Source organism: Peromyscus eremicus, chromosome 1 (genome assembly GCF_949786415.1).
Source record: "Peromyscus eremicus chromosome 1, PerEre_H2_v1, whole genome shotgun sequence".
NCBI lineage: Eukaryota > Metazoa > Chordata > Mammalia > Rodentia > Cricetidae > Peromyscus > Peromyscus eremicus.
The window spans coordinates 60,157,659-60,184,615 of NC_081416.1; the positions used below are offsets into that span (position 1 = coordinate 60,157,659).

The following is a 26,957-nucleotide window of genomic DNA, read 5'->3' on the forward strand; positions in this document are numbered from 1 at the left end:
CACGCACCCCCCCCCCCAAAAAAAAGAAAAAAAAGTGTAGAGAAAGCCACAACCATGAGGCAACAGCACAGACTCATACATTATCGTTCCAAGATAACAGAAGTGGGGTCTACTTATGACCAAATTGGGGGTGTCTTTTAGTATCATAACCTAGGTTTCACCCATGGAGATGACCAGAGCTTTCACGAAGCAAAAATGGGGAGGGGGCACAAAAGAGCCAGAAATTAGCACTCAGCTGGCATGCAGCAACTGGGCTGAGGATCTGTCAAGAAGCTACTGCACCCTACATAACCTGAGGATCTGCCGAGTTGTCATAACTGGTCAGCACTGGGGCCCTCCTCACACCTGGAGTTCCAATCACTTCCATCTAGGGCTGCCCCACTCTCTGATGCCTCTAATATCTTTGATTTGTGGGTGCTGACCCTACAGGTTAGAGCCCCAGAACTCTCAACAGAGGCCAAGAACAATGGTATACCCCAAGTGGCAGAGGGACTGGGCATCTCTCCTGCCCTCATTCTGTCACTGATAGTGGTAGCACGGTAGGACAGGGAGACTATGTTGTGCTCCTGGTTGGCTGGGGAGACCGAGGCCAAGCTGTGAGGTCACTAATAGAATTCATCACCAAAGACTACTAGTAAACCTGATGGCCAGGAAGGGGATGGTAAGAAGCACCCGAATTAGTTGCCTCGTTTGAAGCCACTGTGGCCAGACAAGGTCAGTCAAGCAGACGGGGACAAAGGCTGGGAGTTGGCCACCAGTAGCTGTTCAGCCGCCCTGTGGCAGCATGAGAACTCTGCCCCCATCCATACTCCTGTGGTGGTCACCATACAATCTGAGTAGTGAGCAACTCCTGCATGGCAAGGTGCCCGGGGTTCCATGAAGGGCGCCAGTGGGCTAGGAGGCTGTAAGTTCTCGACCCAAAGGGAGATATTTGGGGACAAAGCCAGGCCCTGTCTAAGGGATTCAAAGTGGGAGTTATGGTGAGGCTGTCTTTGGAGAATTTTCAGGACGGGTGAGGGTGTGGGGTGAGGCGAACGTGCGCTGGAACGATCCAGGGTGGAGGTGGGCCCTGCGGGGCCCCCGGCGGGGCCTTGCACTGATTGGCTGACAGAGTAGGGGCGGGAATTCTGGGCGGGGCCACTCCAGTTAGAAAAAGCCCGGGCTAGGGGGCCCGAAGTACCGGGTGCGGGAGGGGGGTGGGGGGTGGGGGGTGGGGGGTATGGGGGAACTGGGGAAGATGGGGTGCTGGAGGGGAGTTCTGTGGGGCCGAGGAGCACCTCGGCATCTGGAGTCTGGCAGGAGTGGTGAAGGGCAGAGGGGCTAGCTCAGGCAGTGCAAAGGCATTGGGACCTGGGAGCCAGGGAGGAGCATGGTGTAGCTTCCAGGCATCGCAGAAGCTGGAAAACATCAGTGTGGCGCTGAAGGGCCTGAGCTAGGGTTGGTGAGAGGAATGGGGAGCCAGACATTCATCCCGGTCACTTTTGGTTACAGGACGTGGCGGCTGGTCGGATAAAGGGGAGCTGCTGGGAAGGGTTCGACCCCAGACCTGGCAGTGGAGGTGTAGCTGGCAGCAGTGGCAGGTGAGGATCGCCGTCTGCTGGGCAGGTGAGTCTCCTTCTTCTCTCTGGGCCTCGCTGCTCTGACCTTCTAAAAGAAGGTTTAGAGAGCGAGGCCGGTGAGAAGAAGTGGCTGGCCTCCCAGCAGAATGGCACGTGAGAGGCAGGACAGTTAGCAAAGGAGACATCGTCTCGGGGGGAGCCGAGACAGAACAAGGCTGGGGGACCATTGGCCACCCCGGAGTGGACAGAGCATTTAGAGGGAAGGAAGAAGAGGGCGCAGGGCTGCCAGTAAAGACTGAGGCTGCTGACTCCAGGGAGGTGATAGGTGACCTTGGAGACAGTGGCAGAGGCCATGGGATCCAGCAAGAATAGAAGCATTCCAGGCTGGGGTCAAACAGGGCAGGACGGGGGTCACAAGACACAGATGGGTCCCCAGCCGCCACCACATCCCACCCACCGTAATTCATTTAGAAGGAGGTTCAAGAGTGGCTCTGGCAGGGCCTTCCAAGGCCTTTGCCAGAGATTCGAGGGCCGGAGAGCGGGAAAGAAAGGCAGTGCACAGGTTAACATAGCAGGGTGTCACCAGGAGAGGAGTGGGGGCTGCAGGTGTAGGACTCCAGGGGATTTCTCAGCAAGGAGGCTGCAGTGGGTCCAGCCTGCAGACACACCATTCCCAAGAGGCACTGCGGCCCAGGGACTGGCGCGGAAAGGGCCCACAGTGGACTTGGTGCACTGTATGCCCTAACCGCTCAGCCCCTGGGTCTGGCATGGCAGACAGAACATTTCCAGGGGAGTCAAGGGCACAGGATGAAGCCAGACAAGGCGAGGCAGGTGGGGCAGAATGAGTGAGCTTTCTAGGGAGGGAGGTTGGGGCGCAGGTAGAGAGAGGCAAAGCAAATGGGGTGAGGAGCCAGCGAGGCACTGGCCTCCAGAGTCCGTGGCCAAGGAGGGCCTTGCGGGCGGCGACGGAGCAGTGATCGGTGCCTCTGAGAGCTCGGACTGGAGATTAGGGTAAGTGTCCATCTCGCCTGTTGTCACCAGTCTCCTCCCACCCAGGTACACACTTTATTCATGTCTCCTTTTTTTTTTTCCCACAGCCAGGTCTCCAGCAGAAGTGGGTGTGCCAGCCAGCCACGGAAGGCCAGGATGGCGGGTGTGGTCAATACAGACAGAAAGACATGACATGGTCCGGTGTGATGGAGAGGACAGAAGGACGGTCATCCAGCCTTCCTGGTGAGCATACTATACTCCCCGCCACGGGGCAGCACACTCAACCATCTAGTTGCCCGCCCACTCACACCAAATTCTGTCCTTTGCAGAACACCATGGGCTGGCGCCGTGGGACACTGCCACACACACAAGCCGTCTGTTCTTAAAGTTTTCCCGAAGAGCTAACACATCTCTGCTGCTCTCTGGATCCTCCTCCCCCTACTTTGAACCCTCAAGATGAAAGGTAAGGACTCTTTTGCCCCATATGGGTGGGGCATGGCAGGCTGCCAAGACCAGGGGCCTCATTCTCTCCCTTCCACAGAAATGGTGCTACCCAGCTCATGTCTGGGCCTTTGAATCCGGGGACTCCTGGAAGTCCGTCTAGTTCTGAATCAAGAATATGTTGTGCTCGGAACCACTACACTACCTGCCTCAGGAATCGGCTCGAAGGTGAGCCAGGGCACCCTTGTGGAAACTTGCCAAGTCCTCCCCACTCCTGGCCCCCACCCATTTGTCTTTTTTCTCTCTTCAGGTGAAGCTGAAGGAACAGACGGTAGCGGCACTTAAAACGGCAGACCCACAGCACCCACCCACCCCTGAAATTCCATCTCATGGCCAACTCTGCCTCGCCTGGGAGACCACCACCCACACCATCCCAGAGCCGAGCCTCTGCTCTGGGATGGATCCATCACCATCATCTCCCTCCTGTCTTTTTCTTCTTCGTCCTTTCCTGCACCCTTATGTTTCTTCCCTTTTGTTTTTTCTTTGCTTTGAGAGACCCAAAAGCGTCCGTGACTCTGTTTCCCCGCCTACCCCCTTTGAATTCAATTTGCACTAAGTCGTTTGCACTGGTTGGAGTTGTGGAGACAGCCTTGTGTCTCTCCGTGTGAATGTATACAGCGAATGTGCGGGCCCCTTTGGCCACGCCGCCCCAGTGCCTGCCTGTCATCCACCTCTGTCTGGGGGCGACTGGGTGTGGCCGCGTGCTTGAGGCCTCGCCTTCCCCTCGCCTAGTCTGGAAACAGTTCCATCATAAGTGTTCAACATGCCCTACTTCATCCTTTGTCCCTCCCTACCAGGGCCTCACCAGAGGTCCTGGGTCCATCAATAAATACAGTTACAGTCATTGGTCTCAGGGACTTGAATCATGATGTCTGCGACTCACTTGGGGGAAGTTGGGGGGCAGAGGAAAGAAATGAGGGAGGGGGGATAAAATGGGTGGAGTATAACACCCACAACGAAGATTATGAAATGGGGAGGGCCTCTAGGGTGGAATGGGAAATAATGGATAGGAGGGGCTTATGAAACGGAGTGGGGCATTGGGATGGGGGCCATGAGGGAGGGGGCTCATGAAATGCCAAGAAGTTATGGTATGGGAGGGGCCTATGAATATGAAAGGGTCCCTGAGGAATGGGCAGAGGAATAGATATCACAAGTGGAGAATGGCAGAGTGCCATGTGAAGACAGAGGCAGGACTGAAGAGGCTCCCTAAAGAGAAGGGGGCTGGGGAGGTGAAGGGCATCCTTAGCAATGAGAGATGGCTGGGTCCCAACCAGAAACCTCTGGATTCCACACTGCTGCTCAGTCCTGCCTGGATAACTCCCTGAATCCTCACACTAGTCCCAAACCCTGCGGCATAACATAGGCTGTAAAGTGAATCTGACATGCAGTGGGGCTCCTAAGGGGTAGGCAGCCATACTTGAGGCTGGGGAGGCCACGGCCACATAAAGAGGCCCATGGTTGCCTCTGGGCCTGCCTCTCTTGCTCTGAGCCTGCTGAACTCTAGGCTAGAGCTCAGGTAGATTCCTTGCAGTGGTATTGTCCCTTGCTGTCCGCTGTGGGTAGGAGCTGAAGGGCCACAGCAGAGGATAAGGACATGCACAGGTCTGAGGGTAACTGCAATGTAAGACGTGGGGTACAGTGAATACTCAAGGACATTAGGAGGTCAGAGGGAAAGACAGGTAGATGGAGGGCTGTCCTTGGGGTCTTGCTTCCTAGGGTGCAAGCATAGCACCCCATGGGGATGTGATTAGTGTCCTCAAGACAGCAACTGGCTGGGCTGATCCCTCTTGTCTCCGAGCCTCCGACCAGCCTCCTAACTCCTAGACTCTTACCTGTACAAATACTGGAAAGGGACTTGAAGATAAGCTCTTAAAAATGAGGCTGGGGTCCTTGGCCCTCATCCCCCTTCCCCAGTCCCAGTGCTTACAATAGTCAAGAAAATCTCCTCCGGCTGACAAAGACCAGACAGGACTGACTGTCAGGAACACCCACCCTCTCCACCCCATACCCTCTCTGGGCAGTGGGCCAGCTCCTCCCCACCCTCACCACATGTCTGGTCTTTCTTCTGGACCCTTGTTCACATTATCATTTGGCCCTCGAATTTGCTGGGAGGGGGACCACTGCGGTCTCTCTGTGCTAGGACAGGGTGGTTAGGCACCCACTAGACACAATTACATATGGGTGTTTCTCTGATCATCTCCACAGAGGATTTCAAAATCTTCTAGTCAGACCACGTCCATCTTTCTAACCACCCCACAAGAGGTGACTTGCCCCAGTGACGAAGTAGTCATCTATTACGTGTCATGGGTGGTGGGTATCTACAGCGTTTACCTTTCTACCTTCCAACCCTACAAAAGCCAGGCTCAGAAAATAAAAAGCTTCCATACAAGAGATGTTGGCTGGAATAGCTAGTAGGCACTGCAGGCAGCCCAGGAGATGAATGTTGAGGATTGGGGTGAGGGAACCCAAGAAGGCCCAGAGTCTGTCTAGAGACACAGAAATAGAATCAGTGGGCAGAAAGGGGGTTCAGGAATGACATGAGCTGCCTCCTCCAGGCCATGCTTTCCTGGTCACCTGGTCATACTAAAACTGAGTTGTACCCAGTTTTGAGGTGTGGGGTGCTAAGAATCACACATCACCATTCTGGAGTTCTACCCAGAAGACATTGAGACAAATTTAGGGAAACGAGGGTGCCGGTGTGGCAAGGGAGAAACTGTCCCTTCCTCTCCTCTCACCAGTCAGTCCGTGATAGATGCCTCCATGTACCCGCCACTCCTGTCAATGTCACAGATGGTGAGGATGGCATGGGCCGTGGTCTACTCTGGCTTAATCCACATCTCTTATATTTAATGCAGAGGGTTCTGAAGCCGACGTCTAGAGCCAGGAGCTCCCCCCCCCCCCAAGAGAACTGGATGGACAGGGGATGTGTGGGGGCAGGACCTCAAGGTGCAGGCCCCCAAATCACCGTAGCTCTGCAAACAGGTGTGCCTGTGAGTCGTGGGCCTCAAGAGCCTCGCCCCGGGGTGGGGGCTGGGAAAACAGAAGTGGCCCAGCCCCCCACACCCCCAGCCAGCACAGCCCCTCCATCAGCCCACAGTTTGGAATGTGTTTACCTTTAGCCCAACCCGATTTCCTGCTTTTTAGAAAAGGGGCTTAGAGAGGGCTGCTAGACAGGCTCCAATCCTGCCACCCAAAGGCACTTTCAACCCACCCACCCCCACCCCCACCCCCCACTCCCCACCCCCCGTGCTGAGAAGCTAACAGGGGCTTGAATTTCATCCCCAAACCCCAGCCAGGGTGGGTAGTGGGGAGGGTGGGGAGGGGCCGGCTGCTCGGCACTGCACAGCCTGGGAGGAGACTTTTCAAATCTTCATGGGGCCCAGGGTCCCCCCCGCACAACCCCCACCCTGCAGGCACAGAACCACAGGGGTCCTCACACACCCAACCCCCTCCCCAGCTACGTTTCAGTGACAAGTTTAGGTTGGACAAAGACCGGAGTAGCTCATTAGAGAGTCCTTATCTGGTGGTGTGGCCACAGCAATAACTCAGGGTTTGTCCCTGGAGACCCATGTGCTGTGGGTTAGTATGTCTGTGTGTCTAGGGGCCGCGTAGCCTCACCTCTACCCCGGACTATGTGTTAAAAACTCCGTGCTGACCAGTTGGCCAGGGGCTGGTGCTGAGGCTGAGGTCCTGTCCTTTTTCAGGATTTTCTGTGGGGGTGTATGTGGTCAAGGCCCCGTGTGGGAACAGTGTCTCCAGGAAAGTACACCCTTGAGTCTGACTGTGTTGGGCGTCTGTGGTTTCACGTCTCAGGTTGAACTGAGTAACCCAAGAGCACGTTTCAGGCAAGAATCACGGACATGGGGGAGGGACAGCAGTCAGAATATTTGCTATCCCACTGAGTAGAGAACATTCCAATACTATGCAGGGAAGGAGGCCTCTTAGGCCCCGGGAGGGGGGCAGGGAAAGCTTCAGGTCTGACTGCAGTACACCCTGCAGAATCTCAAACATGGCGTGGGACTGCAGAGGCTGGCCTCTCCCTAGCAAACTGCACAAGGGGAGGGGGGGCTCCTTTCCAGAGAAGCCAGAAGGTTGGGAGCCCAGTCTAGAGATTTATGTTGTCCTCTTCAACCATGCAGACCAGTACCTAACCAGAACCAGAAGCTGGGCTCGAAGGCTGTCCCCTTCCAGCCTGATCCCAGCCTCTACACAGATGACTTATCATGTGCATGTGCGTGCATATGTGCGTTCGTGTGTGTGTGTGTGTGTGTGTGTGTGTGTGTGTGTGTGTCCCATGAGGAACTATGGCTTTCTCTAAGATTGTGTGACTCTCCAGAAAGGGGAACAGAAGGTTCTGGAAGAAGCTGTGGTCAGCTCTGGCCTCCCCTCAGGCTGTTGTAGCGGGGCTGGCTCAGCAGGGCTACCCACCCTCTTTCTTTTCCTTTCCTTCCCTCTCCTCTCCCCTCCTCTCCTTTCTCCTCCTCCCCCCTCTCCTGGTGACATTGTTGGCCCCTTTCCAGGGCTGAGGGGAGCCGGCGGGGGCCCTTCCTGGAAGCCCACCTGCAAAGGCTTGCTGGGAAGGGGCCTGCTCTCCCTCAGGCTCCCACCCGCCCGCAGCCGTTTCCTGGAAGCAGTCACTGTGGGTATTCTGTTCCTTGTCAGCTCGAGCCTGCAAATAAAGCAGACACTGTGCTCCTTGTCCTTAGGGAGCCCAGCTCCATCACCCCACACCTGGCAAGACAGCGGGCGGGCAGTCGGGCCACGGGGAGCAGTGTGAGGCGGGGGGCTGGACCCATAAACAAGCACAGGCGCCAAGTACAGGAGGCTCCTACCCCCACCCTCTGTGCGACACCTCTGAGATGAGCACATGCCAAACCCCCAAACCAGCTATAGGTGCAAAAGGGAGATCCCCAAGGACAGGGAGACACCAGGGAGACACCAGGGAGAGGCTGGCAGCAGGTCTATGGAGAGCCACTGGTTTTGCAGGTATCTTCTGCCTGAATGGGAGGTCCCGGGGATCTGGGGTCACATGAGAGAGGCATCTCAGTAAGGAAGAGACGGGGCTTGGTAAAAAGAAAAACTTCGCCTTGAGCCAGGGGAAAAGGCAGTACAGAGTTATGGAGAGTCAGAGTCAGGGCCTTGTGGGCACCCCATCTGGGAGAAGGGATTAGATGAGAAAGCCTGGACTCCAGTCTTTCTAAGGGGAGAAATGAAAGGAAGGATGGTGAGAGGCCTGAGACAAGAGTGCTGAGCAAACACGGGGGGTGGGGGGGCACATCAGGCCAGGCCTCCAGGCTCCAGGCCCAGGCCAGGGGAGACATGGAAGAAGATGATTCCCAGGAGTACTCATGGGGTGCAGTGCTGACTAGGTAGGGTCATAAAAGACGAGGAAGTGACTGGTAGGATTATGGTACCTGGTGTCAGACTCTGGGAGCCATGCATCTGAGAAAGAATGGGCTCAGAGCATGCATCTGAGCCCCTATTCTACCCTGTGTCCGACCTCACATGGGTGGAGGGCTTGGAGTAGTGCTGCCAGGGATAGGGCCTAGGGGAACAGTGGGGCCCCATGAAAGGCTGGGAAAGACTGGTTTATTCAGGTGGCATTCAGGTTGTGCGCGTGCGTGGTGGAGCCCATGGGACTAAGGGAGGTGTACACAGAGCCCTCAACAGGCTCCCCATTGGCTGCTGGTGACTTCACTCCTGTGTCAACACCACCATGTCTGCAGCTTCCTGGCTGGCCAGAGTTTATGGAGCGGGACGCAACCCCGCCTGGGCCCCCACCTCACTCGGCCCACACACTGGCCCACTGTTAGGGTCTTGGGGGTGGAGGCTGCGCCATAACATCCTGGTGCCTCCTACTCCTTCACCCACCTCTGAGCTCCTGGGACAGTTCTTTCCCTCTAGGCATCCCTGGCCAGAGGGTGTGCAGCCCCTACCTCCCTCTCCCTCTGGAAAGGAACTTGAGGCCCTGGGGCCACAGAGGCCTGTAGCCTGTGCCTATGGTTATGAAGTCAAAAGTACAGCACAGAGCAGAGAGATCTCAGGCTGGACGAGAACCCTAGAGGGACTGTAGGGCCTCTCTCTTATGAGCCTCACAGACTTGCCTTCTCTGACCCTAAGTCCTTGCAGGGTGGCCATTGGTCAGAGAATGGTCAGAAAAGCCACTGTGAAGACCACCCTCGCCCACCTGGCCTTGTGATTCCCCTTGGAGCAGGACAGACTTTCTAGGCAGTTAGAAGGACCCTTCTGATGACCAGAACCCTGATTATCCTTCCTAGAGGCTAACAGCCCACCCTTACCCCAGCAGCCAGGACAGGAAGGAGTTGAAATTCTTGATTCTCAGTGTCCACTTGAATAATGGTGACCCAGAGGAAGCCTCTCCTCCCCAGAGAGGCTACAATCCCAAAAGTGGTGGCCAACACCAGGAGTGGGTGCATTTTTCACAGAGCCAGTAGCCCAGGACAACTGAGTGGAAATCTTCACCTTCATAAGCTATGCTGATCCCTGCTACCGCCATCAGGGAAGCTGCCTGTTGGGGTTCTGATTTGCTGGTTTTCCCGGGAGTGTTCCAGGGACGCAGATGGGATGAGGCAGCCTGGGCAAAGAGCCCTGGCCTACCCGAAGCTAGGATATTTTCATTGAGAGGTACAGATACACTGGGGTTCCCTGAAAAGCAACAAGGTCCTTAGGCCAGAGCATCCCTGCCAGCTGAGGAGCAAGAGAAATGAGAGGGAGAAGACTCAGATGCCCTCTGTCCTGCCTCCTCCATAGTTCCACGTCCAGTGACCTCCATCACCAGTGAGCCATACCCAGGAACACTTGAAGGGTCCTAACACATTTGAATGAAGTCAGTATGGAAGGGCAAAATGGAGGAGAGCAGTGAGAGTGAAAGACATGAATGGGGCCAGAGTTGGCACGGCAAACTGGAGGGGAGAGTCCTCTGGGGACACTAGGAAGGAGCCTACCAGTTGTCACTAAATCCCAACTCCCGTTGGCTACCTTTTTGTCCCAACAGCCCTTCCCTAGAAGCAGGCCTTGGATACAATTCCTGTCCCTTCACATCCCTCCCTGGCCCCGCCCCATGGAGTGGTCTCTATTTGTGAAAGCTGTAACCTGTCTCTGCCCTGCCATGCACCCCTCCCCTCATCAGGCAACACTGTCCCCTACTAGAGGGTGAATGGCCTCCCTCTCCCTCAGGTCGTGGGGCAGAGTACATGTGTGCCAAGAGGGGCCCCCGTGGGCCACGTGGCTGTTTACAGTTCATGAGAAGCAGCTAAGATAAAAAGCTGTTTTCCCAGTGGGCATGGAGCCAGAGGGGGATGAGGGGGCTGGGGGAGTCAAGGCCAGGCTGTAGGGCTTTGTGCAACCTTGGACTCCCCCCCCCTACGTGTTTGTGCCTACAGGAGGGGGTGCAGCGCCAGAACAGGCCCTGAATGAGGCTGTCAGCTCCACTAGCTCCCTAGACTTTCCCTGGGTGCCTGGGAGTCCCAGGCGTTAGCCTTCCCTTCTGTGACAGTCCACCATCCAGCTGCCTAACTATGACTGCATGTGGTCGGTGATTTGGGTGGGCATAGCCCTGTCCAAGGGACTGCCAACCTATGATGAAGGCAGGGGGGACAGGCGTCAGAGATATGTAGACCAAAACTTGGCAGATGTGGAAAGAGCCGAGATAATAAGATTAAGGGTTTACATTATGCTCAAATCAAGGGTAGATGCTCATAGAGGCATCCTGGGAACTAGTGAAGTCTCCAGGAAAAGGGACTTCAAACCTTCCACCCCTACCTGCCTAGGTAGGCCTCGAGGTAACCTCTTTGGGTAGCCAAAATGCCTCGGGTCTGGAGGAAACCCCCATCTCTATCCACCTGGCCTCTCTAGGCAAAAGAGAGTCCTCCAAGATTTCTTATACCGCTGAGAGTACTCCCTCGGCCCAGCCCAACTTATCCCAGTGAGGCTTCTGGTGGGAGCCTGGGTGGGCCCTAGAAATAGACTGGCAAGCAGGGCCTTAGCTACCAATCTCTTGAGTACAATTTGTCCCTTGGGCGAGTCAGCTTTAAGTATCCCTGTAAAGCTAGGAATCTGTGTGACCTCTTCATACAGGCCTTGGAGTCCATAAACACATGCTTTATCCACATTGGGTCTCTCCCCTCCATGGCCAGTGCCTCCCTTGGTGTCTGAAAAAAGGTGCATATTTGCATCTGCCTGACTCCTGCTTGAAATCTATGACAGCTTCCAAATCCTAATCTGGGCATATCAGTGAATATCTCAGAAATGGGTTACCCTGAATATTCATCATGCTGGTGGCTGGTGTTGCTAACAAGTAGAGATATCTTATGATTCAGCATGATGTCCCCACCTCTAGGGAGGACAACTTACCCTTCTTCCACCTGGGTAGTTCTTTCAAAATGGCAGCAGAGTCTGCAGGGCCCAGACTCCCATGGCCCTCAGTGGGTATAGTCAAGACTAGTGTTCATTGAGATGGGAATGAATATAAAGGACTCTTAGCCTACCCTGAAGCCAGGGAAGATTAGATAGAGGTGGGAGATTACATTGTTCTTTAAGGGCAGTATCCCCATCCCATCCAGGAAACTTGCAGAAGATAAGGAAGGGGTAAACAGGGTGTCTGTAAACTCTGGGGAAAGTTCCAGAAAAGAGAGACTATCAGAAAGGGCACATGCTTCATACTAGCCCTTACCTCTAGTTGATGAACCCTGAGCCATGGCTCCTGGTTTTATTTTTCTTTAGCTCCCCAGGCCCTTACCTGCCTCACTCCACTAGCACAGATGTGTTCTTATTTATTGATTTTGATTTTTGAGAAATCTCATGTAGCCCAGGATAGCCTCAGAACTCACTAGGTAGCTGAAGATGTCCTTGAACTTCCTGTTCCTCCTGCTTCTATCTCCCAAGTGCTGGGATTGCAGACGTGCACCACCACCACATCTGATTCACATGGTGTTAAGGATTGAATCCAGGACTTGGTGCAATGCTAAGTAAGCATTCTGTCAACTGAGTTACATCCTGATCCTATTTTTTAATTTTAAAACTGTCCAAGCAAGCCAGGCAGCAGTGGCCCACGCCTTTAATCCCAGCCAGGCGGATCTCTGTGAGTTCGAGGCCAGCAACAGGCACCAAAACTACACAGAGAAACCCTGTCTTGAAAAAAAAAAAAAACAAAAAACAAAAAACAAACAAACAAACTGTCCAGGCAAGATCAGGCATCTCCTACAGTCCAGCATGACCTATTTAACAACTGTTGTCCATGTAGGTAGCCCATGAAGGGAAGACCACTTGGTGTGGCCTGGCTGCTCTGTGCCTCTTAACTTGGAGACTTCCATTCCAGACTGGGCATCTCCACCCTCGAAAGACTTCCAGAAGGTTACTTGGGGTGCCACGGGTGAGAGCACTAGCCAGGGACACCAAGGAAGCTCTGTAGATAAGAACTTAGGGTGTGGCAGCCTTCCGGGCCAAGAAGAGGGTGCTCTGGCTGTAGGACTCCCACCACCAGAATATAGAAATGAGGCAAGTTAGCATACTGGACACTGTTAGATAGGCCTCTGATAAAAGGGACTTGGTGACAAGTCCAGCACACCAGTTTGGCTGTGTTCCTTGGGCCCTTTCCCACCATCTATAGGCCCGACCATCCTCTGACATCACACACATGTAGGTAACCAGAGGTCCCCAAACCTCATGGGGCAGCCAAAAGATAGTTCCTGAGAATCAGCTATGGAGCACAGAGAAACAGGGGAGGAACTTCCGAGAACGTAAAATGGTCCCACTGCTAGGGTCAGCAGAAACCCAGCCCACAGTCCCTCCCTAGTCAGGCAGTGCAAGCGGGGCTGAGAGGGGCAAAGTCCTAGGACACCGACCGCATAACTCAAACAGGACAAAGACCCGACCCCCCGGACAGGCCGTGGGGGCACGGTGCAAACTTAGACAGGACAAGAGAGCCCCTTAGCGTCATGAGTGTGGTCCTACATTGCTGTCTTTGCCACAGTCCACAGCCTCTCTGGGGAGGTAACCTGGGACTTCTGAGACCAGGGAGCACATGCCAGGCCTGCTACCCTCACAGTGGGGCAGCAGTCCAGCAACCAGCCTCTGTGGAGAGGAGCCCCGTGTTCCCTAGTACATGAATCCTTCCTAGGAGAGCAAGGTTTCAAGGTGTCCTCTTTCAGGCAGTTCCTCAAGTTCCAACCCCAGGGGCCCAATTCTAGACCTCCCTTGTCAGCCTCAGGAAGCACCGTCCCATTTCTACTTCTACTTCTGGGGGCCCTTTGAGAATCAGGAGACAACAGAAATGAGTTTCCTCCATTCCTGTTCTGTTAAAGCCAGGGCTGGAACAGGCAGAGGAAACTGTCCCTTTGCCACACAGTGCTGGCCGTCAAGGAAGTCCCCAGAAAGGGAACTCTGATTTCCCTCAGAGACACTGAAGCTGGGGTAGAGAAGGGACATACATGCCAGGCGGTGGTGGCGCACGCCTTTCATCCCAGCACTCGGGAGGCAGAGGCAGGTGGATCTCTGTGAGTTTGAGGCCAACCTGGGCTACACAGTGAGTTCCAGGAAAGGTGCAAAGCTACACAAAGAAACCCTGTCTTCCTGTCTTGAAAAACCAAAAAAAAAAAAAAAAAAAAAAAAAAAAAAAGAGTTTTGGGTTGGGGATTTAGCTCAGTGGTAGAGCACTTGCCTAGCAAGCACAAGGCCCTGGGTTCGGTCCTCAGCTCTGAAAAAGAAAAAAAAAGAGAGAGAAGGGACATACAGAGAGGTGGGGGCAATCCTAGCCCAGCTTCCAGATCTTTCTGACTGCTACCATCAAAGCTCCCAGCCCTCAGGCTGCAGAGGTACCTTCCCCAAGTATACTCCAAACTCTTGCTCATAAGACTCCCCAAGTACCTCTGGCACATTCTGGAAGCTAAACCCTAGGCAGGAAAAAAAAAAAAAAAAAAGCGGCTGTGCTATGAGATGGCTGTGACCATCGTGGATCGGACCCACAATAGATACAAAGGATAGGCTGGCTTTTGTTCAAGAGGAGACAGAATCACGGTGCCCTGAAAGGAATTAAAGAGCTGGGAGGACCCACAGTCAAGGTCTCGCTCTATCTAGAAAGCCTCAGAGTTCAGGCTGCAGGGTTAAAATGGAGGCTGGAAAGAAAGCCTTGCACACTCAAGAGGAACAGTGTCTACAGGTCTCAGAGCGCCAGGTATGTACGGAGCGACTGCCGTATCCAGGACTGGGAAGGGAGGGGGTGTGGGCTCTTTTGTCACCCCCAGAGATGCTACACAGGCCTTCTTTTGGAAGTAAGACCCTCTGGACCTAGAGCTGTAGCTATGAATGACTTATGAGCAAAAGTCCACCTCCTGAACCCCCTGCCCAGGCAAAGCACACCTTTCTTCTGGTGACAAATGGGGGGTACCCAGCTGCCAGAGCCATCTGGCTGAGGAAGACACTAGCCCAGAGGGTGTGGTGTGGCCTGCTAAGGCAGGTCAGAGGCCATGCTGGCCCGGAAGAGCCTCCAGCCACCTGGGCAATTGCAGTTCGGCTGGTCCCCACCCGCCCCTCTCTGCAGGATCAGAGGAAATCACAGCGGTGCAGGCAAAGTGTTTATTTTCAAATGACATTTCTAAGAAAAATGGCCTCCCCCAAATGCTTGACCCTATGCCTGGAATGTGGGGAGACAAACAGCTGTCTCGACTCCCAGGCCCCATGAAGACCCTGGTTGGGGGCAGGGGCTATGAGATACCTCCTGGGGATATACCAGCCACAGTGGTCAGGGCACAAGATCCTGGCTCTGGGCTCCATTCCCAGCCTTGCTGTGTCCCCAGCAGGATACCCACACCCCCATGGCCCTGGGGTCACATGCATGCAGGGACAGCTTGTCTTGACCAGCAGGGCCCAGCACCCCTAGTGTGGAGTTCACAGCATTGGCCTCCCAGCACACGCGCCATCCCACAGGCTGCCTTAGCGCCGCTGCTCCTGCTGGGCTTCTGGCCACCCAAGCTTGCCCCAGCCCTCCTCTGAGCTCCCCACTCTGGGAAGCACACAGGGTCCCCAATGCTCAATCCACAGAAGAGTCCCAAGTCCTCTGGCTGATAGTTCCCACAGGCAGAGACCAGGCTCTAGGGGTAAAAACCCTGTTTCATGATTCCCTCCTTTAGCTGATTCTCTACTGCCTAGCCATCAGTGACCCACTGCCTGATCCCCACCCACTGTCTAGGGCTGGGGAGAGATTTTGGTGGATGGGTGGGGATTCAGAAAGGTACCCGAGAGCTGTTCCTGCTGACTCAACTCTGACCATAGCTGGCTTGTGAATCTTTACTGCTTCCATTTTGCCTTCCTCTGGTCTTAGCCTACCCTGGGGATCCCTAGAAGCTGCCTTTGTGTGCTCATTGTGAGGACACTGAACCTCAGCAGTGCTGAGCACTGTGAGGTGCAAAGGACCTCACCTGTTCCTCTCTCAGGGGTTCCCTTCTCAGCTTTCCCATGAGCAGAGCTCAGGGAGCCATAAGCAGGTCCCTTCTCCAGGAGTAGGGGGTGTGTCCCAGAGCTCTGATAGCCTGTACTTAGGAGTGGGCTGCTGAAGAGTGGAGGGGCTGCTTCTTTGCCCCCGAGACCCCAGCTTCCTGCCTCACAGCCCACAAAGCACTAAAGGCTACAGGTCCTGGCGACATCAAAGGCCCAGGAAGCTCCTTGTACTGAATTAAGTGTAAAAGGGTCCAAGGCATGTGGCCTGCATCTCCCACAATTATCCCTGTCTGCTGCAGGATGTGATGGGGATGCAGTGGGAGGGAGACCCTCGGAAAGGCCAGGTTGGGGGCAAAGAAGCATGCAAGGACACCCCTCTGTACCCCACAAATAATAGCTGGAGGAACTGCACTGGGCAGCAGAGCCAACACAGCTCTTCTTCACCTACTTCTGTGGGGCCTGAGTCTCAGTCTGACCATGCTGAAGCCCTTTACAGAAGCATCTAGCACAATCCATCGACAAAATAGGACCCTTGGAGGTCCTCACTCACATCTCAGGGTCCTTGACTAGACACAAAGGAAACAGACAGGTGTGGGGCCCTATAGAGCCCACCAGTGGAGAAGTCTCATGGAGCTGCAGGACCCAAACTCAGGTAGTTGGGGGAGGAGGTTTGTGGGAGTACCAGGACATCCCAAAGTCCAAGGGGAAAATGCTGATTCTCCTCTGGCTTCAGGAAAAAGGGTGCTAAGCACACCTACACAGTAGGAAAAAACAAGCATTTCCCGGAGACCTGAGAATGTTCCAGAAAAGTGAGACAACAGTTGGAGGGGGCAGGGGGCTGTGGGGTGGGCAGGGACCTGAGTCCAATGAGGGCCACAGAACAGACGTCAATGACCTGGAGTCCTTATCACCTGGGCCTCTCTTTACATACAGTGGCCCCTCTGCAAACTTAGCTGAGCAGAGGCCAGGCCAAGGGTCAGGGGCCAGCCATGCCCCCTCTGCCGGTCTCTGTCAAGCTCTGTTACCCTCCTGGCCAAAAGCCAGCACAGCATCTGCCCATTTGGTCCCAACTGAGACATGCCCCTCTCCCCAGGGACACTTGCAGAGTCCTTCATCCTGGGGCACTTGGAGCCTCTGTGCACGATCAGCCTGTCTGGCCCTGGCAACATGATTTGCGATTTTCCGCCTCCACACTGTTGCTAATTGCCCTGGACCTGGGAAGGATGGATGGGGGAGGGGGCTCTGTAATCCCATCATCCCCAAGCAGGGGATCGGGCTGCCAGGAGATGACTCCATTTACCCAACTAACGTCAGCAGAGCCCTGGGCCTGGCTTATCCTTGAGGAGGGGTAGGTGTGGGAAGAAGCTCTGAGAGGGCAGAGATATATGCTGTGGGGGTGGGGGTGGGGGTAGTGTATGGAATGGGGGAGGTGCCCCCAGTCCTTGTGGCCCCTCAGTTCCTTAGAGCAGCTGCTAGGCTTCTTGGAGCCCAAGTTCCTTGGTGTGGATAACCACTGTAATCCACCGTGGAGGGCTTAGTTCAGGGGGGCCAGACTGGACCTGTCAGCCGGTTCCAAGAGGCAAGGACAGCTGCTGTTCCCCAGTGTTCCCAGGGACTAGACCCACCAGGCATCAGAGGGAAGCCCCCAATGTCACCTACTCTTGTTCCCAAACCATTCCCTTGCAAGAGTCAGGTCAAACTCAGAAAGGCTCAGGCCCCACAAAAGTAGGTGGCAGAGAAGATGGAGCTGGTACCAAAGGCGACAGAGAGGATCCCTGGGCAGCTACTGGTTTCAGAGGACTTGCCCCTGAGCCCCATTTTGCAAACAAGGATGAGAAACCTAGCAAGAAGCTTTGTTTCAGTTCACCTACAAGGTGTGGCTAAGTATGGGACTGGAATCTGGTTCAACAGGGGGAACTGAAGGTCTTTGATGAGTTGCTGGAAGGAGGGGAGACAGTTTGAAGGATGAGGACAGCTGCTGGCTTTCATGGAGAGGCCCCCTTCTCCTGCTGAACACTCAGTCCCCCACTAGCCATAGCCCACCCAAGGACAACACTGTCCCCCACTCTTAATCCTCCTGTCTGCTTCTTCCCAAGAGCCCAGGAAATTGGACACATTTTCAAAATTCTCAGGCTGCTGCTATTTCCTCCTCAAATTCCTCCTTGCCCCAGCCACCCAAATCCCAGCCATGGGAAAGAGACGCCATTGCCTCTACACAGACAGCATCTCCAGGCGGGGCTTCATCCAGCACAGGGTAGATGGCGCAGCAGCTGGCTGCTGTGCCTGGGCAGCTGTGAGGTGCAGGGGTGCCAGGGAGAAGAGCCCCGATTACCAGGCCGTCGTGGGAAAGCTGTAAAGGAAAGCTACCCAGAGGGCTTTTTGCCTGTGGCCCCATTCCACTCTGCCTGGATTTCTGGCCTCCAAATGCCCTAGGGAGAGGCAGATGGGAGTCCCAGCTGGGGACACTTGTGTCCTGCTGGCTACAGGCTCTGCCAAGAATGTCCATCTGCCCGTGCTGTAGTTACCTGGCTCTAAGCGTGGGTACCAGTTCATCAGATCAGGCTTTTCTCAATACATCATTACGACAGGGCCAGTCCACCCCCTCTGGGCAGCCCAGTCACCATACCAAAGTACCCTGCATGTTCTCCAGGAAGGGCTTAGCACAAGAATAATGCCTTCCTGGGCTTGGGTACCAGCTGGCTGCCAGGCTATAGCCCTGAGGCAAGAAAGGCCTGGTGGGCAACCCTACCCAGGTGGGCATGAGGATTTGTGGAGGTGATTGATTCCCAAGCCCCATTGCCCACATGTCCAGGAGGACCTTGGGGAGGACACATTCTGGGCTCTGTGAGAGGTGGCCAAGGGGCCACGTGGTGACCGCCTGGAGAGACAAGAAAGGTTTACTGAAGATAACGGGAGGAGGGAGTGGTAGGCACAACTAGACCCTGGACCCCAACCTGTCCTGGACTCCCTTGGGCGGGCTGGCGTCTCTGGGGTCGCTCCCAGTCAGCCTGTAACTGTGTAACCAGTGCCTTATCACTAGATGTGGAAATACTCACAGCCTGGTGGGCTGTGGGGGCCGGGCTGCCCTCCCGCCCGCCCGCCCGCCCCACATGTCATTATCGGCAAGTATTCTAGCGGTCTCCGCCTTTGTTCTTCCCACCACCGGCCGGCCTTGATCCCTAGCTGCCCCCCACGCCTGCTGCTTGCCCTTTGCCCCTGTTCACTGCAGCCAGATCGAACCCCCACCCGGCCCTTCCTGCCCGAGGCCCTGACATCCCGCCAAAGGCGTCCATCTTTGCTTTCCTCTTTCTCTCCTCCATTTCATGACAGAAAGCAGAAAGTTTCTTCTGCATGCCACAATGAGACCCCCCCCAAACAATGTAGCCAAAAGGTGTTCCTAAGCTGGAACCACTGGGGCCTCAGATTACTTACTGAACCACCCTCTCTTCCCATGGACCCTTTCCCTGTGGATTTGAATTCTAAACGAGATTCTGCATTGTCTCTGCCATGCCTGGGCTTTCCCACAGAAAGAACTGGTGTCCACCCACCCAAGAGAGGATCTTTAACAGGACCAAACATACTGGAGACATTGGGTCCATGTGCTCAAGGGGCAGGTATCCTTTATACACCACACATTTCCCTACCTCGCCAAGATGTTCACTGTTGGCCTATTTAAGGCAGGATAGCTTCCTTTAGCCAGGAAACTGGAGGCTAGGGCACAGAGGAACCACAGGTGAGAGGAGAGAGATCATGTCTCCCGGAAGGAGGTGAGGGATCACCAGGACAGAGATGAACAGAGAGATACCACTCCACATGCAGGGACAGAGAGCAGGACTCTTGGTCTTTGTGAATTCACTCCTTCACTGTGGACCTTTTGTTTTATTGGGGTATGATATGTAACAGACGAGGCCATGCAAGCACAAAACATGTGCCCAAATGCTGGGCAGTGTCTGGGTGTTTTATTTTCCTTCCCTGGCTGCAGTTCCAAGGCCTCTCAGCTTGCTTGCTCTCCTAAGTGCAGAGTGGATACAGAGGTGGTCCTCTGTGGTGAAGGACCTGGATGTCATCTCACCTCCAGGCCGAAGGGCCAGGAGAGGGAGGGAGGACAGAGGGCCAGGAGAGGGAGGGCAGAAGAGTCCCAGACCCAGCAGAATCTAGGGCTGTGTCCTGGAGATTGAATACAGAGTAGGCCCTGCAACCTGACCCAGGCCTGCCCTGGGTCCCACCTGCCGGCCAGGGTTCCTGCAAAACCCTGACAGCTGAGGAGTCACACCTTCCCAACTCTGGTTGTCATTAGCTGCTCCTGGCGGGAGGTGGAGGGGTGGAGGCTTGGCCCCACAGCCAGCAAGGATCGAGGCTCACGTGGGGCCACCTGGACCTCATTATTCTTAAGTGGTCCAGTCTGAGCTTGGGGAGAGAGGAGAGAAAGCTGCCCCACCCCCACACTTCAGCCAGCACACTGGGGCCTTCTGCCGTGATGGAGCACTTAACCCAGAAAGAAATCCACAGAAGGCTCGGCCCCAGAAGATAGACTGAAGGACTTTGCTGGGAAGGGGCTGAGCAAGACAAAAGGAATTTGGGGCTAAGGTGGGACAGAAAGTAAAGCTCTGTTCCTTCCCTGTCACTTAAGGTTTCTTGTCTTTCCCAAAGGTGACCTGGGATGTTTAAGAACAAGGCCACCACCATCATCACCCTGTTACTGACAGGTAGGAAGGGTTTAGAGCATTTTCCCCACAGGACTACCTAAGAAAAACCCCCTTCCCCCTGCTGAACCCCTGTTCACAAGCAGAAGGATGCCTCCAGGGAGGCCTCTAACCAATGATGGCGGTGGAATGGTATTAAGGGGGCCAGAAAAGGGGTAGCAAAACATGGAACCCAAGACCCTAGTTCTTCATCTGTTCTCTGGCCCAGGATATATCCCCAAGATACACCCCCAGCAGCCATGGACAATCTCAGTCTACAAGAGAGCAACTTGGTTTCCATGTAGGAAGGGTGAGCTTGGCTCCCAGACCAGTTCCCAGATGGAAGTTTCCATTTTGATCAAGCAGTGACTATCATGCGGGTGGGAGAGGGGCCATCTATCAGTGTTCAGAATCTGGGGTAGATGGTTAAGCAGAGCCATTGGATCTTGACTCAAGCCTGCTATTCTTTTGAGACTATCTAGGACATCCATATTGAGAGTCCCTTTATACCTCCTTGTACGCAGGAGCTGGGACCAGCCTCTCTCTCCCCTCCTGTGCAGCCACAGGAATCTGCAAGGGGCTGCTGGAGGGAAGGGAAGTGAGGGCGCAATGGGTAGGGCAGGGTGGGGCAGGGCGGAGCTGGGCATCTGTGGGAGGCTGACCTGAGCAAGGGGACATTGGCGGACCGCTGGCATCATCACCTTCACGTTTTGACCCACTGGGTGAATATACACTAAATGAAGCACAAATTAGCACAGCCAAGGGAGAGTCAATTGTGTCCCTTCTTCTTAATCCCTTTGGCTTAGGGTTTCCCCAGCCTGGACAGACTGTCCGAGGGGAAGGCTGCCCAAGGGCACTCGGGCATCCGTCCGGGGACATTCAGGCAGTGACCAATCCCAGGCCGCCCCGCAGTGTGCCCTGAACTGTGGGCCTTTTCCCAGCCGGCCACTGTGGGGGAGCAGCCACTGTGGGTCCCCAGGTCTTAGAGAGATGATCAAGGATGGGGCAGGGATGGAGATCAGCATGAAGCCATGTCATGGCTAGAAGAACATGAAGGCCACGCAGAAGGACATCCCTCAGAACTAGCCCTTCTTTCTCACCTTCCAGCACCAAAGCCGAAGACCACTACAGCCCAGCTCGGCCACCATCACATCTTGGCTGACCAGCTCAGGACAGGTCAGTATCAAGATGTTCAGGATGGATCTCTGGGAGCTGAAGACAGTAAGCCCTCAATGAATCTTGGGGTCTGGTCCCAGCACTGGAGGTCCAGGTAGGGGCCCAATGGGGGTCTCTGAGGACTTGAGGGCTCACCCAGGGGCCAATCAAGGCTGAGCATCCTGTGGAAGACAATTGCCTCCCTGAGATGACCACACAGGAGGCAGTTACCAGTATCCAACTTTGTCAGCTGCAGGTACCAGCAACCTCTCCTGCAGAGGGGGTACCCTTCCCACCAGCCCCCATCATATCTGGGTCTGGAGGGTCTTGTCCTGGCCCTAGGGGCTCCTCCCACATCAGGATGCGTCCCCAGCCCCATCTAATTCCATTTCTTCCCTTCCTCCTGGCTTGCCTGGAGATACAGAACAGAAGGGCCGCTCCCAGCCCCCAGCCTCAGAAGTGTGCCCCTCTGAGCAGATAAGCCTGCCTGAACCCGGGACAAGTTAGCTGCCCCCACTGATCTGCTCTGAAGGCCAATTGGCCTTGGGATAAGCAGATCTCATCCGGAAAGAGCCTTGTTCCCCTCACCCTAATCCCCCCGGCCCCTCGAGCCCAGCGGGCTGGGAGCTTTGACCTAAGCAAATAATTAGTCCAGAGACTGGAAGGCTCAAGGGGATCGAAGTCAGGAATCTGATCTTTGTTCCCTGCCTTTATCCTTCCTCCCCTTCCCCCTTTAGGTCTTGAGATAACCAACAAGCTTTTTTTCTTTCTTTCTTTCTTTCTTTCTTTCTTTCTTTCTTTCTTTCTTTCTTTCTTTCTTTCTTTCCTTCCTTCCTTCCTTCCTTCCTTCTTTCTTTCTTTCTTCCTTCCTTCCTTCCTTCCTTTCTTTTCTTTTCTTTCTCTTCTTCTTCTTCTTCTTCTTCTTCTTCTTCTTCTTCTTCTTCTTTTTCTTCTTCTTCTTCTGTGCTTTCTTTAGACACTCTCTAGCCCAAGCTAGCAGAAATGGGTGGGCTGGCACCTCAGTCCACACCAGAACCAATGTACAGAGAGCAGAGAGAGCTATGGTATAGGGGACCAGCCAGTGGGGACAAGATGGGGCCTCATTACCTGAGGGAATTGCAGGACTACCTTGTGTGCAAGGAACCTCCCAGAGCATGGCAGGGAAGAGGGACCAGCCTAGGTTCCTAGATCCTCTTCATGCCTCATCTTGACCAGGTCCCTTGAAATGAGGCCTCCTTCATCTAAACAGGATTCTTCCAGGTCTCAACCAGCCATGGGCAGACTCAATCCCACTACCTTGAGACCCCTTTCCCCTCTTATCTCCCCAAGCCTTTTAGGTGGGACTTCCAGGAGAGGCAAGTGGGTCCCAGGAGCCCCCAGCTCCGGTCCATCTATCCTACCTTACCCCATACCAGTACACAATTACCTTCTACCACCCCGCAAGACACAGATATATCTTTTCTTCCTGAACTTGCTGGCCTTGTGTCTTGGTGTCTGGTACAGGGCACTCTGGCTACTGGCTGCTCAGCATTCCAGGTTCCAGGCTGGCTGAGGGTCCCCACTACCTCTATCCTTGAAGACACATGGTCATTAAAAAAGAAAAAAAAAAAAAAAAGGTGCCCATCTTGATGGTGGCTCTGACAGGGACAGAACACTTTCTCCTCTGGACAAATTTGGGAATTCTCTCCATCTTGCTGATCTTTTCTTCTCTTTCCTTCTCTAAGAATGTCACCCTCCCCTAAAGCTACCTCTTGGGTCCAGGGATGGCACCGCATTCTGCAGCCTATTTCTCTCCCTTAGTCTGTTTCTACTTTTACTCTTCCCAGAATCCTTCTCTTAAGTGTTCACTTGGCTCCTGTAAAGGCCGTCCATCTTCCCCAAGTACACTCACCTGATGGGCCAGCCCAGGCCCCATCAATCCAACAGCCCTTCTTTCCTTTCTTCCTGGAATTTTCTATTTCCTCTTGGTCCCTCCTCACATGATAGCAGGAGGGGCAGAAGGAAGATGATGGCCCAGGAGACTCTGGGCCAGAATATAATGGCTTGGAGACTTCCTTGAGGGGATGGACTCAGGGGAAGGGAAACAGTGTTTGCCATGTGAAAAGCTTAGGAAAAGGCTTCATCCAGTACCACAAAAGCTCAAGAGAGATGGGGACAGTCTTGCCTTGGAGCTGGCCAGGGTAGTATGTGGGTTCCCTAGTCCTGGGCTCACTGTGAACAGAGGGAGAACCATGTACCACCCTTACAATAATCACTAGGAATGGACCGGCATTGCTTCACCTTGAAAGCCACCATGTTGCAATGTCAGACAACTATGACCACTGCTCTTGTTATGGTATGGTCACAGAGTCCCACTGTACCCCAAAGACCCACAATAGCACTCAACTTTGGACTTGTAGCTGGTCATGGACATTTTTTGATGCCTCAAGGGAGATGGATTCAGGGTCTAGAATCAACCCAACCACTACACCAGGACTACCAAGGTCTTACTTGAACAAGAGACTCCCATCCCAAGAGGTGCTGCGGCCAGGCTCCAGATCCCACATCTGGGGCTGGAGCGTGTCTAGGGTGCCCTTCTTCCTGGACTTGCCTGCCCCCGCTGGAAGAGAGAGGAGACAAGCTGCTCCTGGATAAAAGGGGCTTCAGCCATCTTGCCCTTCACGGGCCTTCAGGAGGGGTGTGTGGGTAAGAAGGTCAGGGAAAGGCAGAGGAGACGGTGGAGGCGTTTCAAAGCACGGAGAGGAGGCCGGATGCTGCAAAGGTAAGGAGGAAGTAAGGACAAATATGGCTGCGTCTGGCACACAGTGGCCTGGGTAGTTGCTGGCCTTGGCCAACTCTGCCTCTGAAAGAGTGCCGTGCCTCACTGGCCAACCTCTGACTGCTACATGTGAGATTTGTGGACAGTGCTGACCAGCTAAGCCCCATGGGCCAAGCCAGGCTCCAAGGGACAGGAAGGAGCTCAATGCTCAGTGCCTGGCCTTGGGCACTGCCGAGCCGTCTCCCATTTCCAGGGCACCTGGGGACGGGCAAGGCCTGGATGCTCAGCCGGGCTACTGACTGTCACCGGAGGAGAAGGTTAAACATCTCCTCTCCTCTCCAATGCCTCTACCCTGATCACTTAGCTACTTTCACACTTTAGCTTCCAAGGCCTTGAAAAGCACATCTCTTAGGAACTGACAGGATGAATCCTCCACATTACACTCCAGCCCCAGCAACACACTAGAATGTCCTTCAGTGCTCACTCATGGAAGAAAGCTGCATTTCAGGGCCAACTAGCTCCTTCCAGGAGGACAAGGGTGGGACTAGGCAATCCCACCCACCCCAGTCTGGCAGGGAGGGGGGCTATGGGGTAGCTGAAGCACTGAGAACTGGCAGGTAACAGGCAAATGGAGAAGCCATGCCTGTGCTCTTAGCTGCCTTCTCTGGCCATAGGTATCATCTATCCTCTGGGACTCAGAAGTACGGATGGACACTGGCTGGCTGGGAGTCATGGGTTAGGGGACAGCCAGGTTGGGCATGGATGTCTTTTTGAGACTCAGAGAAAGGGAATCACTGTGAGAGGAGAGGGGCCAGAGGTAATCACGTTTCTGCTAATTTACAGATGTCTTTTCCCCAAGGCTGCACCTCTCTCCTTGGTGGTGGGGGGTGCTGTTGGTGGAGGGAGCTTGGACCTGATTTCAGTAATTCCCCGAGAAAATCATAATATGGAGCAGAAAGGGACCCTCCAGCTGCTCATGAAAATGCTGAAAACAACAGATAGCTGAGCAAGGGACTGGGTGGCTTGAAGCGTTGTTCTCTTGGCTGGGGAGGCAAATCCCTGCAGTCCCGTGTAGGGGTTGCCAAAGGGGCCCATGGGGGCTTTAAGGGACTGGGAAGGTGTCAAGGTACTTGCAGGAAGACTAGGGGCCTGTGGACTAGGACAAAGGCAGCCAGCTACTCGTCCAGTAGCAATGGGGAGGGAGGTAAGGACAGATGTGAGAGACTGGACAGGGACAAGGGCCACTCAAGGGCCTAGAAAATCAGGACAAGTGCAGGTGCCTGAGGTCCAGGGGCAAAGTGGGCAGGACCCATACGGACTTGAGGTGCCAAGGCTGAGGTTTCTGACAATAGGGAGACTGGGAGGCAGCTTTGCTTAGAACTGGGGTGAGCTGGACCGGGTGCACAGCCCTAACAGTGCCCTGCCCCCACGCCTCAGCCTCCTGCCTGCCTGCCCTCCCTCCCGCTTGGGCCTTCTGGATTCCATCAGGTACCACAGCAATCTGGCTGTGACATAATGAGGCAGGCTGGGGTCAGCAGGGTGACCTTTCATGGCCCCAATGTTTGGAAATCCCCAAATCAAAATGACCCAACAGACAAGCTTGAGAGTAGATTTCCCAAGTGGCCCCTTCAATTACCAAGAGAGGAAAACAGCAGGCCCCAGCCATTACCAGTCTTTGCAGACGGGATAACTCAGGCCCAGAGAAGTCCCAAGCAGGCATGCCCAGCTTTAAGCAAAGGGGAACCAGGCTGCCTAGAAACGGCACACGCCAAGCAAGAGACCAGTAGAGGGGTGCATGATTGGGGGGTCCAGCGCCCATGATTCTGTAGACTGTGGCACCCACCTGTAGGCCATAGCACATATGAGTTTGGGGCAGAATGGAGGCCAGGAAGGGGTTAACTTACAATAGCTCAGGGCAGGGGACACCAAGGGCTGAGTGAGGCAGGGTTGCAGGACAGCCACCCCCAGCCCAGAGTTTTGTGAGCCAACATTCTTCTTTTGTGTCCTTCCTCTCCAGGTGTTATTTGAAAAAAAAAAAAAAAAACACTTCAAACTTCATACAAAAAAGCTTCACGCTGAAAATTTAATGTAGAAACCCTGTAATCGCTTTTCCAGAGATAAGACACGGCCAGGAGGGGAACCCGATCCCTGTAACACAGAAAGCAGTCAGGGAGGCAGGGCCTGAGGCGGTGAGGCACAGGCTGCGGGGTTGGGAGTGGGGGTGGGGGGTAGGCAACAGCAAGAAGGCCGCTTTGGGGGCACATCCACAATAGGGACACTTGAGCCTTCTAGAAGGCTATTGGCCTTCTGTGTACACAGTCGCTCCTTCTTTGGGCAGGACCCTTCTGCCCCAGGGAGCTCAAGTTTCGAAATGACGCCATGGCCTCTTGACCAGCAGCCTCAGAGACTAATTTGGGGTCCTGAAAGGCTCAGGTTGGGAACAGCTAAGCTGTGAAGGGCAGCCAGGCCAGCAGGGTGTATGACCTCGCATGCCAACGTCCTGTTGCCTTCTGGTCAGCAGCGCCACCATTAGTAAAGACTTGTGGACACCACGCTCCCACTCCCCCTACCCACCACATGGCCCTGGGTGCACATAGTCCTCCGACCCACCAAGGCTTGGGTGTAGACGAAGAACTGCCTTATCCCTAGGCGTTGAGCCTCCAAAGACAAAGAACCTAAAACTCCTGGCTCTTGTGTCAGCCCCTATCTCCTGTGAGCAGACCCAACTCGTCTAGGTTGTTCCCCACCCAGAAAAAAAATATCAGAAAACAGGCTAGGAGAGCACAGAGCCTGAGACCTCCCTGCCAGGAAGGTATGGGGTGGGGGTGGGCTGCCCCGGCGGGGCCCTGGGTGTGTTTG

At 54.6% G+C, this 26,957-nt stretch overlaps 1 long non-coding RNA gene across 1 annotated transcript; it reads left to right on the top strand.

Moving 5' to 3' along the window:
• The first annotated feature begins 1,241 nt into the window (after positions 1 to 1,241).
• LOC131898541 (uncharacterized) lies at positions 1,242 to 3,884 on the top strand. Its single transcript, XR_009375970.1, has 5 exons — positions 1,242 to 2,570; positions 2,657 to 2,792; positions 2,879 to 3,012; positions 3,091 to 3,218; positions 3,301 to 3,884. It is a non-coding gene; the product is annotated as an uncharacterized LOC131898541 (long non-coding RNA).
• The last annotated feature ends 23,073 nt before the right edge of the window (positions 3,885 to 26,957 follow it).